The following is a 14,337-nucleotide window of genomic DNA, read 5'->3' as shown; positions in this document are numbered from 1 at the left end:
TCGGTTTCAATCCACTTTTGGACGACTTCCGAGAAATTGGTTGAACTAGAGCAACGAGGCGAGGGGATCTACGGTTTGATAACTCTTTCTCTTCCTATGATAGCCGCTAAGATTAATATACGAGAAATGTGAAAAGTATGGAATGTTCCTTGTGAGCGGTAGTGGTCATTCTGTCATAATGAATCTGACCGTTTTTGTGAAGCATCTCCCATCCGTCTCGCTGGTCCCCGGGCCTTCGAAAAAGTGGATCATACTATGGGAAAGAGCCCCGGGTCATCAGTGATCTTCCTGTAATACGAGGCCAGCCGCAGCGGCGCATCAATTGGGTATTGTGTACGGAATCCGAACTGTCCATAGCCGGTTCATCCTTCGGAACCACAAGAATCATAAATAAAGGGTCCCCCGACATCTAATAGGTCAGAGGGCGAGTGGGCAGGAAGGTGGTCGAACATCTGATAAGGAGTCGCTAAGGATCGAACCATTACCCAAATGCATTTAATGCTAGTGAGCGAGTAACCCATCTTCCTATAAAAGAACTTCAATCACTTTGGGAACTATCGCTAGCAAGAAAGATAAGAGCAACGGCCGAAGGAATAGGCGTTCTAGAGCGGAGATGACGCAACGCATTCTAGGCACAGATCGGAACAAAGGACTCTATCTGTTGAGAATGCTCTTTCTTCTTGGTTTGCATGCCTTCGGGCATGGTTCCGACCCGCACTTTTGGCTTCTCTTCGCCTATTCCCGTGTGAAAGATTCCATTCTTCCTTGTTCGAGCTTTCTAGATATTTCCTCTTCTGTTGGTACCGCTCCTCCCTGTTTGAGCCGGTCGTTTGTTCCGCAGTAGATAGCGGAATATGGACAATAAGGTTATTGCGGCCGTGGATGGGACAGGATAGCAAGAATTGGAAGCACTTTGAATCGCTCTTATCAGACACCGGTAGGTGAAGGGGCTAATAAGGGGGTGATCCGGATTTATCGTATAGAAATAGAAACAGCTCTAAACATGGTTCGAACAGTTGGCGCGGATCTGGAAGGGCAACCATGAGGTTGGGCCTCTCAGCAGCAGTGAGAAGCAAAAAGCCATCTGAGCTATGCTTTGGATGAATTAATGCGATCTAAATATTGTGTTTGTTTACAAGATTTCCACTAATTGCATATCTGCGGGAATATGGGGCAATTCAAAATTTAATAAGAGAAGAAAAAGGGAAAAGAGACGCTACTGCAGAGGAGTAGGTCGAATCATCCACTTTAGAATGTAGGAGGAAGGAATCGTACTGTTACTCTAATTAGGTTAGGCACGAGCTACCTTCCTTTCATAATAGCTTTTGGTCCGATAGTTTACCTAAGATTCAATAACTGGTTGAATTTGCCAATTGGCACGCTTGGGCAGTTCCTCTTCCTTCCTATCTATGGAACGCTCTCGGGTGTCTACCATTTCACCACCCATTTTCTTACTTGTACTTTATATACTATATACTATATTATGATTATGATGGTATGATGGGAGAAGCACTTTGAATCGCTCTTAGCTCCCTAGGGGTCAAACCTGGAAATTGGCTCACATTCTGGGTCATAGCCGAAATAGTTTGAGTTCTATCTATTTCGGCTATTCAGCTGTTTGTACGCGAGAAAGATTATATACGGAAATACATTAGTTCATCCACAGCCTTTCGCCCGATCTCCTACCAAAATTGGCTGCTATTTCTTCGTCCAAGTCCAATTAAATTACTGAATGCTGTTCGGCCTCATCCAGAAGTTGCGGTCAGGAATCATCCTCTCACTTCGGATCCACTGAAAACAGCCTTTACCGAGCTACGCTGACATTCCACTGCAGTGTTGGTATTGTATTGGTATTCCTTATCTTGCTTCTATTTTTTCCTATTCCATCGTACATTCAACATAGCTGGCCGGGGCCCATTCTCTAATAATGGTTAATAATTGTTGGTATGCGGTCGGGCTAGTTGGAGAGAGAAATCCAGGTCGAATAGTAAGTAGGTGGATTGATCTCTAATGAATCAGCTAAATTCACTCCAGCTATCGTAAAGGATCGTTTGATTTTAGCGCATCAACAGACTGTAATGCGTCTTCCCGGAAAAGGAAACGTGGTTCCGGGGGAGCTTTTCCGTTCCTCAAGGATTTCGGGGTTCCCCAGTCCGCCCTCGTCTAGTTTAGGCTTGACGGACGGGCGGTGCCGCTGCCACACCAAATTGTATCAGTCGCCCCCTTACCTATAAGTAGAGTTTTCTCCCCCGCGGGTTCAGGTGTTGTTATCAACAAATACGGGACTTACTAATATTTACAATCCGCTTCTTTTCTCACAAGCAATTACTCACCTTTTTGAGTTCATGCCCTTGGGCTACTTTCTCCTTTGCCCTTCTCTAGGGTTAGAGGCCAAATCTTCTGTCTCTTGATCGGGGTTACATGTTGGTTCATGTCCAACCACCCGCGAGACAACTTCCGAACTCTATCACACGGGTGACAATCCTTCAGTAACAGGGGGTGGGGACCTAGGATAGAAAGAAAGACCGGACCCTGCTCCTGTGGCTGACATCTCTGCTTCGGCTGGTTAGGCTCACTCGGCATCTTCAGCGAATGGCATCTCACCCACACCCGAAACAATAAAGTAGCTAATCTTGGACGAGTAAAGTCAGAGGAACGAACTGCATTGATAGTGCTAGAGTGCTAGTGAGAGTGCCTCGGATGGGCAGAAAAGAAATGACCCTGCTAGTCTGTTTTTTCCAGTCCGCTACAGGATGGGGATGGGACACAAACCAAACCTTGACGTCTTTATGATTAACTAACTGAACTATTTCGATCTTTTCTATACGCAATTCTGGAATTTTATCTTTCCCCACCCGCGCGCTAGCCCTTTTCTTTTTGTGTTGATTGAGTCTTCTATGCTTAAGACTCCGGTCTGAACCTCATTGATATTGTGGCATAAAGCCCGTATTTTTGCTAGCAAACATAGAAATAGCGCTATCATCTTATTATGACCCGTACTACCTGTCCATTTATTCCCTATTTTTAGTACGCTAGCTAGCTAAGAAAGCCATCATATCTTACACCTACTCTTTGAACCGATGCTTTTCGTTCGGACCCGACGGTCTACTCAATTGATCTTGTACCTTGTGATTCTCCACTCGAACATCACTGATCAACCCGAGCCTACACAGCATACCTGGTATTTCGGATAGAGATATTCAAGAAAAGAACTAGCTACCTTAGCACCTTTAACAAGTAAGTAAGCTGCGCTCTCTTCTCAAGTAGGATTTGAACCTACGACCAGTCAGTTAACAGCCGACCGCTCTACCACTGAGCTACTGAGATGTGACCCCAACTCCAAAGGAAGGGCATTTTCGGGGACTAGCCTGCTTTCACTTTCTGATGTCAGATAGACTGACGATCAGAATACAAATAAGATTAAAAAGGCCATCATTGGAGCCAACAATGCAATTGCTTCGGTGAGTGCAAAGCCCAAAATGGCATAACCAAATGATTGTTTAGCCAATGATGGATTTCTAGCCACGGAATGAATCAAAGAACTGAAGACGTTTCCAATACCGACAGCTGCTCCCGCTGAAGCAATTGTTCCCTGGGCTAACGGATTAGCCCCCACCGCTCATTAGTGTAAGCACAGCATGAACAATTTCGAGGAAAAAGGGACTTTGGGTCTTGGCTTCGATCAAGGTCCGATAGGAATCGGCTAAGAAAGCCAACCTATCAGGGGCGTCCGTGTTGTTAAGCAAGTTCCGAACGATCGTCGGAAAGTGGGCGCTTCTCGTTGGTGGGGTCAGCCCATACTCATGGAAAAGCTCCGGAATAATTTGATAAATTCTTTCGAGAATTGCATTCTCGAGAGTTTCTCGTACTCTCTCCTCGTAATTCTCTGGTGTAAAGGAGCGGAGACGCGAGAATATTTGACTAGTGGCGATTATCCATATGGCGGTGGGGAGAACTAAAGTTGTGCAGAGGGTTAACAGTAACTGTAAAATTATATCTTTGCACTCCATAGAAAGTAGTTTATCCAATCATTTCTTTTGACGACCGGCGCGGTTGTTCCAATTTCATTTTCGAATGACAAGTTCTTTCTAAACCACTAAGTCACTTACGGAATCTCAAAGAGTCGTAAAAGAGCACAGCGTTCGACTTGCATGTGTTAAGCATATAGCCAAGCCCTCTTTCTGAGCCAGGATCAAACTCTTCTTTTGACTATGATTGGGCCCTGCAGTGGTAGAACCTGGTGAACCGGACGTCTTACTTCCCAACCTTTCTTTTCTTCTTTTATTCAATTTCTAGTTAGATAGAAAGATCCTTCCTAAATGCGGCCGTGATCTTTTTCTTATATACGATACCACCAGACGCACCCCTGAGAATTGCGTCGTTGTGCCTGCTCTGATCTTGACTTAAAGTGGATTCGGGAGTTGGTGCGCTCTTATCAGCTCTAACTTGGCTCCATATCAATCACTGAATTAAATCTCTATTTATTGTATTGATTGCACGAGCTAGCCAGAAGGTAGCGTAGCTCTTCTTGCTCTCCCAATTCAGGAAGACGAAAATCGCCGGTTGGGTTGGTCCAACCAAGAAAGACATGGGATTGTTTGGGCATTGCTTAGGTCGAGTTAAGTAAAGACTGGCTACCTATAAAGATCCCTCACTGCACACTTTTTTCTATATGTCTATCTTCTATATATATAGATATATTCTGACATTAGCTGTTGCTTGCCGTATCTTACTGATGCAGCAAGGGAATGAAGACTCTTTCCCGAGAAAGCTGGAAAAACCCAGCATATCATATATATTATATAAATCCTCCCCAGAAACTGAGAATCTCGCCACAAAAAAACCCTAAAGGAAAACAATTAAATCAAGATCGACCGCCCCGGTCCCCAAGAAAAGCCGGGTCGACAGCCCCTGCCCCCCGATCCGCCCCGAAAGACAAGACAAGAAGACAAAAAAAGGCCGCCGACAAAGAGAAAAGAAACGCAGATATCCGCCCGAGAAGACCAGGAGAATGGTTTGATAGACGCGTATATATATAAACAACGCCACCCCCACTGAACACCTACTATAACTGGGGATCTGGAGAGTAAACGTCGACTTAAAGAACACTGCGGCAACACGATCCCGCTCGGTGATTCAAAGGTTATTCCTGCAGGGACTGGTAGCCAAACAGGCAGGAATCGCGGCAGGCGAGGAAGAGGTAGGGTCTTCTCCTACCCGGAACAAAGATAGATAACACAACTTCTTCCATGATTGTTCTATGAAACCCCTTGACCATCTTCAATCAATCACTTACCCTTCGTTAGCGGTGTAGGGTTCAGTCGTAGTTTCTGGTATCGACACACACAGCCGGGTTGTGCGCTTTCCCTGGTAGGTCCGATTGGATGAATATCTCGTGCCGAGGTATGAAACTACTAGGGGATATCTCACTACGGTGGAAAAGGCTGCTATAGTTCGAGAACGCAGAGGTGATGAGCCGAGAAGCTCCACACAAGTAGCTGTTAAGGCAGTATCAGTGGTACAGCGAACCACTCATTCAATCTACTGTGAGTTGCGGAGTTTACCTTGTTCGGTCAAGTACCCGAAGGGCAGTCGTCTTAGAATAGATGGCGTGCTCTCCGGCTTGGGTATGGAGAGCAAATGTGGTAAAGGGGAAGCAGTGAGTCGACCCTTTAGTCTAGTATCGGTGGTAGGGTTGACTTGCCTTCTTGTGCTTATTGGTCTTAAGTTGGTAAACAGTGATTTTAAAGGTCCCAGTTTATAGGCATTAAGGCAATAGGCACTAGCGGGTCCTGTTAACTTTGAGTAGTAAGGAAGCCAGTGGGGTAGGCGCTGTCAAGCGTGCAACCTTACTAATAAAGGGGCTCTTGTACGTTAGTATAATACTGCGACTTGACTTCTCTTGAACGAGCTATTCTTTAGGAGCTGTTTCTTAAATGGGGGCATGTAGCTGGTCTTAAGGAAAGGGCTTCCATGACAATGAGGTCCTTCTTGCATGGGCTTGGGCTTGCGATGGGTAGGCTTGTTGTGCTTTGGCCCTTCTGTGGGCTTTCATCGAAGAAAGCAGGCTTGACAGGCCTGGAGAGAAATAGTATGGTATTCAAAAAACTCTTACTTATGTAAGTATAATGAATACTAATTGTAAATTGTTTACCTCTTTTAATAAATTGAATATAAAGTAAAATCAAATATAATGCCCCTACCCTATTTACCAGTATAAGATTCATGAAAAGAGTCAGACAACAGTCCCCCTTGTTAGTAGCTAGCTATTATTTGATAGTAAATGAGTAGAACTGAAATTCTAAGCGCTCCTAGCTCAGAAACCACACAAAGACAAACACATGGAGGCCCAGTCCAACTCATAAATCATAGACTAACCAAAGAAAGCACATGGGGATATGGGGCGCGTGTCTAGTTCTCATTGGAAAGGAATCGGCTGAATATTCTTTCTGTCTCCCGCCTGACACAGTTTGACAGGCCGTGATACCTGATTGGCTCAAAATCAATAGTTTTCGAAATAATGAGAACAAGCACGCGGGAAAAAGCAAGCGTCTGGTCAGATCAATCAAGAAAGAAATAGGGGTTCGGCCTCACTTCGATCGCCTAAGCAAGGACGGAGCTGGCGAGTGACGATTGGCCGAGGGGCCCTTGGGCCTAAGGGAATAGATTGTAGCTGGGTACAAATGGGCCGGTTAAAGACGAGTAGGCAGGGTACGACGAAGCCCGCGGGGTGACACATGGTTGTACTGGTCAGCTTTGGGCTGGAGATTGACGATTGACTGAGCGTGCTTTGGCAGCTCGTGGTGGAGTACTCTCTGGCGGATTCGCTCTATTATTGCCTCCTATTCCTGAGGGAGTGATCGGGATTAAGCAGCGTGGCGATACCCGCGAAAAAGAAAGGACTATTTTATTCGCTTTTTTGGGTGGGCCTTTCGTACTCCAATCCGTACGGGGAGAATTATTCAGCGCACTAAAATATAGTGGATGTGGTTCCATATTCATGAAAAGCCAGGTTTGAACCATCTTACTCCACTAAGACTACCTTTCTTACTAATAATAAGAAAGAGTTAAGGGCGCCCAAGGCCTATAAATAGAAGCTTCTTTCAGCTCTCTTTGGCAAAGGGCACTTAGAAGTCGGCAAGAAAGTGAGTAGATATGGATAACGCGAACAGACTTCACGAAATTGAGCAAGAAATACGTCAGGTGGAAAACAGGAAGCTCCAATGCGAGCAAAGGCTTGGTCTCTTCTGGGAACACATGCCGCCGATCGATCCAAATCTCATACGAGATTATATGCTCTCTCTACAGAGAGAGATAAGCTCCTGCGAAAACAGGAAGAGGGCCCTCCTCGACGAACAAAAAGAGCTCCTTGTGCAGGCCGCCACCTTCGGTGACCGGGGAGACTAGAATAGAAGAGTCCGTCGACTCTTTCTAGAAGATTTAAATAAGTGTCTGTAGACGCAAAGTAGTGTTTTTTAATGTATGGTGTTCTTTGTCTTTTTTTAGTGGGGATCTACTCCGATGCTTACTGGAGATAGACTCCTATCTATGCTAACTATCTTTGTTTGGTTTTATTTGTTATGTTTGCATGTATGGGAAAAACCCTAGTGTAAAATGTTTACTACTTATGCTAATATAATTATTATTTTACGCTAGGAGATGAAAAAGTCTTCAATGCCTTTTTTTTGGCGTAGCGGATGATTTTCCATTAATTCGATTGTTTTGGCGAGGTTCCCATCCATTAGGCTATTGTGGATCATCGCACAGAAGCGATCTCATAACTTATAATATTTTTTATCCTACTCATCGTAGGCTGTCTAAGAACCCGGAATCTGAGCTAGCCAATCTTGATAGCGCAGGCTGACCGGCAACCGACATGACGTCCTTTCTTTTACTGCTTCTTTTCATCTTCGTTTTCGATCTCTGTTTTTGCGGCTAGATCCCCCTTCGTAGAACAGAAGTTTTGGAACCCTCATGGGCGGAACGTTTGCTATCGGAATCATGTCACCAAGAGCTTAAAAAAAGCACTTGAAAACTTCTACTCCCTTGGGGCTAGACTCCTTTCGCATATAAAAAAAGGTAGGCAAGCATAAATAGGTAGTTCGAATGGTTAAGCCACCTCAACCGTTACCGTCACTCTACACCGGTCCTTACCTCCGTCCCATAGTTTCAACTCAACAAACTTCCGTCCCTTCTATACGAAACTCACCTCTGGTCACTAGATGAAAGGATGTATGGAATAGGAGTAGCAAGCCGAACTCGTTGTAGTCTCTGTCCCACCCCTGTCCCGTTACCTACGTACCCTGTCGTTCCTCTCCCGTTGGTATCGTACCTTCGTTCTAGTGGTTAACTGCTTGTTCGAGTTCGAGGAGACATTTTCTTTGGTAGGTCGAACTTGAAAGAAGAAATGAAGAAGGAGTTCAGGCTTATTCAAAGTCTCTCGTCCCAACGACGGGCGAACGGCGCTCTCGGCCAGAATCTGAATCCGCAGGCCTTCTATCCGACGGGTCTCAAGGCGAGGTTATTAAGGAATTGACTCGGATTCATCCAATACCCCTGGGCGAAGCAATGAGCACTCGACCTTACTTATATTGGTCCCAGGTGTTCGGGAGGAGTGAACAAAAGCAGAGGGGGTCGATCGACCAACATCAGATAGAGATGCCAGGTTGAAGGATATAGGTGCTTGCTGGACTTGATGGACTTGAATCTCCTAATTTCAGGGATGTAGGGGAATGATCAAGATCAGAGTCAGAGGAAGGCGAGAAGACAGTTATGTTCCTCCGAACAATTTCTACCCATCCATTTCAATACCATCTTTTTAGAGTTTCTCAAAGATTACCAGCCTGGTCATAAAGAGATATGTCGGGGAGCGCCCGTGGAGCATCATCTGGTTTTGGCTGAAGGGGGCCAACCCAGTCAAGCAAAAGCGAAGAAGCGGAAGTGAAGTAGAGTAGAGTAGAGGAAGATGAGCAATTTGAGAAAGGAGAGACAAGACGCGCAGCTCCGTGAAGGAAATGCACTAATAACCAACACCGGATAGGCGGCATAGCGGAGCTGCTTTGAGTGAGAGAGGGGAAGAAGGGGGGAAGGCTTTATAGGAGTAGGGGTGCCAGAAAGAAAGGATTAGGATAGGAATGAAAGGTTTGATAGGCAAGGCTATCACGCCGGGATAAGACTGTAGGAGATCAGAAGCTTATGGCGGGAAGAATGGATTACGGAGGGTACGGGGAAATGAAAGCTTCCCCGGCTGGGGGGGATGGGTGATCGAAGTCGTGTTCTGCGTTTCCCCCCGGCAGGTGGGAGAGTATCCCTTCGAAAGAGCTGCTTTCCAGTTCATATGCTCTATGGCATTCCGGATCGACCCTTCTAGCGTGCATTTTAAGGCACGTTGTGGCGCGTCCTTGGTAGATTGTACCTCATGCTTCCTACCCATGCCTTGCCCTTAGGGGTTTTTCGATGTCTAAATATGCTTCGAAGCCGATGAGACGCGTGGGACTACAGCTTGAGTCTTTCCGTCGATAGCAGGAAGCCTCAAGCCCGCAACTGATCTTTCCTCTGCACAGATACCACTCCATCTTTTACACCGATGTCTCGTACTCTCTCGACCAGGTCATCATAAGAAAAATACTGCTAAATCTTTCCGAAGTGAGAGAAGGAGGGAAGGCGCGCTACAACTAAGATAACAGCCAGCTGAAGTTAGCTAGCTAGGCTAGCGCGCAATGGCTTTCTCTGAAAGGGGCTCGCTTCTTCAAGCTCCGCCCAACCTATACAAGGTGCTGCTCGCTTTCTCTCAGCCACTAGTGGCTTATGTAGTGGTCGGCATTCCTACGTGCTCCTCCTTGCCCCCCTACTTAAGAATCCAAAGGTCACCTTTGGATGTTGTCGTGACGCTTTGGTTACGAAGGTTACCGGGGTCTAGGTTTATGGATGGATTCAGTCAGCGAAAGTCCCTCAAACTCAATCAATATCAACAAGATGTCGTGACCGGTTAGGCTTGGTTGATTTTGTCAGAAACGAAAGTAGGTTTAGGGGCTTCATTGATTAGTACACCTCCGGTGCTGGTAAGGACGGGACCGTGGTCGTCCGTCTCCGGTTTGCCGGCCGATAAGATCTCTGAGATTGACCAGCCAGCTGGGTTGGTTTGGCTATTCCTTTCTATTGAAAAGGAGTCAGCTGTCTGCGCGAGTCACCTTCTTCTAGGCTCCGAGTCACCTTCTTCTAGGCTCCGCTGGACGACACGGCATTCTCGTTCAAATATAGGCCGGCCATACTTGTGATGGTTCCCAAGGATCCAATATGACCACTTAGGTCTACGTTGCCACGATATTGTTCTATGGAAGCGGGCGGGCTGTTAGAAGTTCGGCCCGGTTTTTTTTGGTGTCGTAGGGCAGGGATTGACCTTTCTAACGCATATTCAGTCGTACCGGCATGGCCCCACTGATTTGTTTTCGATCGGAGCATCAAGCAACGCAACCCGGTTCTACTTGACTAAGCCCCGTGCTCGTCCAAGGAGGGAGGTTGCTTTACCCAACTCCTTTTTTGATAACAGGGCAGAAAGCCCCGACCCGACATTCATTAGTTTCGAATGAAGAATGAAGAGTGCCCTGCCCAAAAAATAAAAAGCACCTACTCCTATCAAAATGAAAAGCGTGACTTTACTAAACAGGCAAGAAAAGGCCTAACTATTCTATTAGTAAAGCGCTAACGCCCTATCTATAGTCAGGGGCCTTTTCAATAAGGCTCACGCTAGGCGCTCACGTTTTTTGGCTTCGCTAAAATCGAATAGTTTTTAGTTGGTAAAGACCCACCCCTTGTTTCAGTCAGAATGAGTCCCCGGGACCCCGGGACATTGGCTTCCGCCAACAGTGGACTATTAAGGATCGCATCCCGCGCATATTCTACATTATAGCCTGCAACTGATTCAGCTTCCGCTTCTGGGAGATCAAACGGAGCTCGATTAGTTTCTGCTAGACGAGAAATGAAGAACATAACCAATACAGGAAACAAGGGAATACCGGACCATATCTGCTTTTGCGCCATGACAATCTCACTCGAATTACGGGGACCTACACATATTAGTACAGTATACCGGGGTCTCCGGCCAGAACCACACGTGCAAGTTTCCCTGCATGTGGCTCGTCCGTGCTTTCCGAGGCGCTGCCTGTGACTCAGCATGGTAGAAGGGGGCGGAACTGCACACTTTCGTGTTCAGGGCATTGTCCGAGTGAGTAGGCAGCGCCTACCAAGCAAAGCTTTCTTGAAGAGGCTGGGCTGGTTCCTTTTCGGCGCCCGCCTTTTATTTCGATGTTGGGGCAAGGCAAGCCCCAGGAAAGTATAGGTTGGCTCCCAGCTCTATCTCGGCCGGCATCCTGCTCGCGAGGGGGTGGAGTCCTGAAGCGAACTACTCATTGCTGTCTTGCCCCAACCCAAGGAAGGGCATTTGGTGAGGAGCATTCTTTTGAGGGAGGGAAAGCGTGGTTGACAAGCCACTTCGAGGAGGCGACTGGACTGGAGTGCTTTCATCAAATGATGCATGTGGGCTGAGCCATTCCCATCCCAAGTGGTGGCCCGATTCGGCCTAGCCCGGTCGGGAAGAGATTCACATAGAGACTACTGCTATCCGGGAATCTCTTTCTATGTTAGCTATCGGGGGCGGGCTTTCCGATGGTAGTCCCGCTGCGGCCTCTGACCGTCCGCCCCGTCTCATCTTGATTTGGCTATACTTGTATGTAGCCAGCCATGTTAGAAAAAACATGAGAGCCTTTTTTTTAGCCTTTAGAAAAAGGCTCTCATCAGTCAGCTCGGCCCCTTTCCTATTCAGCCTTGCCGCCTATGTTGAGAATAGGTCCCGTTCAGTTCAAGCGGCCCGCCTTTATTCATCTATACCAGCTGCCATGCACGACCCAATAGGAACGATTTCAGCGCCCCTGCCCCTCTCTAGATAAGAAGCAGAACGCACCATCACCTACAGCCCTTTCCTCTGCCGGGGGCTTCCACGAAATGAAAAGGGGCGGCATCGTCGTATGCTCGACATTTGTTGCCCTGGTTTATATCCCGGAGTACTCCTATGGCCGATCTGTCACCCAACCTACTTAAACAACCTAAAGGCTTGGCCCCGTCCCGTTTGGAGAATGACCCCTTATGGCACGGCTTAGTCAGTTATTCTCGCAGTTCAGATAAGATTAAGACCGCCACTTCTCTGAAAGCATGGTTCTTGCCTTCCTCTCTCCTCCCTCCTTGGAGCTCGTCCATTCGTCGGGTGATCCCTTGCTCTCACGTTCGAGTGTTTGCTCGTCGTTTAGGCCGGTGAGTGAGATTTCTGCTCATTGCAGTCACCTCCGGGGTTCTTCGCACCTGGATAGTACCAGGACCCTTGTGCCCCGGCCCTTGATCAGATAAAGCTGCCCGCCCGAAGCGCGCCCTATGACCCACAACTCAAAATGAGCCTTGCGACGAGACGCGGACATTCCCCATGCTGCGGTTCCCTCCGGTCCGTTCCCGGGTTGGGTTAGGGGAAGATCCGAGCGATTGCCTTCGCGGATCCAAACGCGCTCACAAGGCGCACAATAAGAATAAGACCAATAGAGACTTCATAAGAGACCATTTGAGCTGCAGATCGTAATGCTCCTAGAAAGGCATATTTCGAATATAGAGGAGTGAAAGTTCCCAACAATCAACGAGTTGATCATACCCTTCTATGAACCGTACGAGCACGTCCTCTGTCACCCCCCACCGCGCTTACGGCTCTATACCCCAACCCAACTTGCTCTGACACACGGTCCTCCCTTTCTATTCCTCGGTAAGCGGACCGTGGGAGCATGGGGGGGGCGGTATCCGCTTTTGACTGATAGAAAGCATCTCTCTTTTTTCCCTCCTGACCGAACCCGCCAAAAAAATCACAATAGAAAAAGTTGGTCTTGCCGGGAGAGTCGCGTCGGAGACATCTTTATCTGAGGAGGAGGCTTCGTCGTCCGGCTCCTCATAAATGATGTTAGGATCGGCCGGCTCACCCTCGGAATCCGAAAAGAAAACAGAGACAGAACGGATTGTTTCAGTGACATATCTAATCAGACTGAATAGGATTTTAAGAGCTCTCACGATCATTCACATCTATTTCAGCAGGCAGGAAGGGCGCGGAAGCTGCCGTTTCTAGAATGCAAGCAAGGTAGCTTGCTGACTCTCCTAGTAGCGTACGGTGGCGGCAAGGAAGGAGGCATTGGACAGACTAGACCATACTAAAGTAAAGAGGCTTTCGGGAAGCGACTAGTCGCTTCTGGCGAAGCTTCTAGAAGGCCGACCACTCCATAAAGAGATCCATATACCAGTCATGAGCGATAGCGAAGCCTAGAGAGGCGGAAGCAGTAGCTTCTAGGACCAAGCCGAGCCACTAGTGGAGTGACGAAGGAGGCCTACTATACGTATACTGGATTAGTAACCGGTGAAATACCAAAAAAAACTACAAAAAATTTCAGTGAACTATTGAAGCTATCAGTGGTTTTGATCAGACAAGTACCAAGGGCTTTCGGTAGACTTCTTTCATTTCCGAATTCGCTTGCGACAAGTCCTAGCATTAGTATGAGTTCGTTGACCGCGTAAGGGCGATCCATCTTGATGACGAATTCCTCGATAACAAGAAATAGAAATTAATCGTTCGATGTCTGCTCGTTCTCCCCTCTTCAATTCCCAATGAACAACATGATCTTGACCTATCATTTGTTCAATTTGGTCGATCTGATACTTAGTTAACTCTTTTCTCTTTATGTTCCCACTGATACCTAATCGATAACGAACCTGAATGGCTTTTTTAGGTCCAATTCCATCAATTTTTGTTGAGGCAATTCTTACTTGTTCATCGTCAACTGATCTAGCTCCTGATATATATGACATTCTTGATCCTTCCTTTGACTAGTCTTCGCGGCTGGAATCAAAAATGGGTTGTCTCCCCTCTGATGATCTTTTCTATAGGTAGAACTACTGTGAGCGGTCTAAACTCTTATTTCTTCAAATTATGTTCTCGTACCCAAGCCCTGAAAAAACATCAAGAGTCTTGTGGAGGATAATTTAACACTTATCTCACTAAATCAGTGAGAAAGTGCTCCGCGATGGGTCGCGGTCTCAAAAAATGGAAGTTTTTCGCCTTTCCGCTTTAAGGATAGCGCAGAAGGTATTTTAGGGCCGCTATGTTCGCATCCCCCGACTCATAATCGAAGTGGTCTCGTGTGATCTCATGCGCGGCCATCATAAAGCCCCTTTCTCGCCAAAACAAAATCGAAATTTTTGAACCGAAGTTACATGAAATAATTAGTTACCTCTAGGACCGCGAAATCGTCCGTCGAT

The 14,337-nt window shown here is 46.9% G+C and overlaps 1 non-coding gene across 1 annotated transcript; it reads right to left on the bottom strand.

Annotated features, from left to right (window-relative positions):
• Positions 1–3,255: 3,255 nt before the first annotated feature.
• Positions 3,256–3,327, bottom strand: TRNAN-GUU (transfer RNA asparagine (anticodon GUU)). The gene has a single exon. It is a non-coding gene; the product is annotated as a tRNA-Asn (tRNA).
• Positions 3,328–14,337: the final 11,010 nt, after the last annotated feature.

Source organism: Syzygium oleosum, unplaced genomic scaffold, assembly GCF_021117445.2.
Source record: "Syzygium oleosum isolate NSW1041296 unplaced genomic scaffold, Sole_v2.1 Sole_v2.63, whole genome shotgun sequence".
In the NCBI taxonomy this organism is placed as follows: Eukaryota; Viridiplantae; Streptophyta; class Magnoliopsida; order Myrtales; family Myrtaceae; genus Syzygium; species Syzygium oleosum.
The sequence above is the reverse complement of the archived record's forward strand: the minus strand, read 5'-3'. Positions and strand labels throughout refer to the sequence as shown.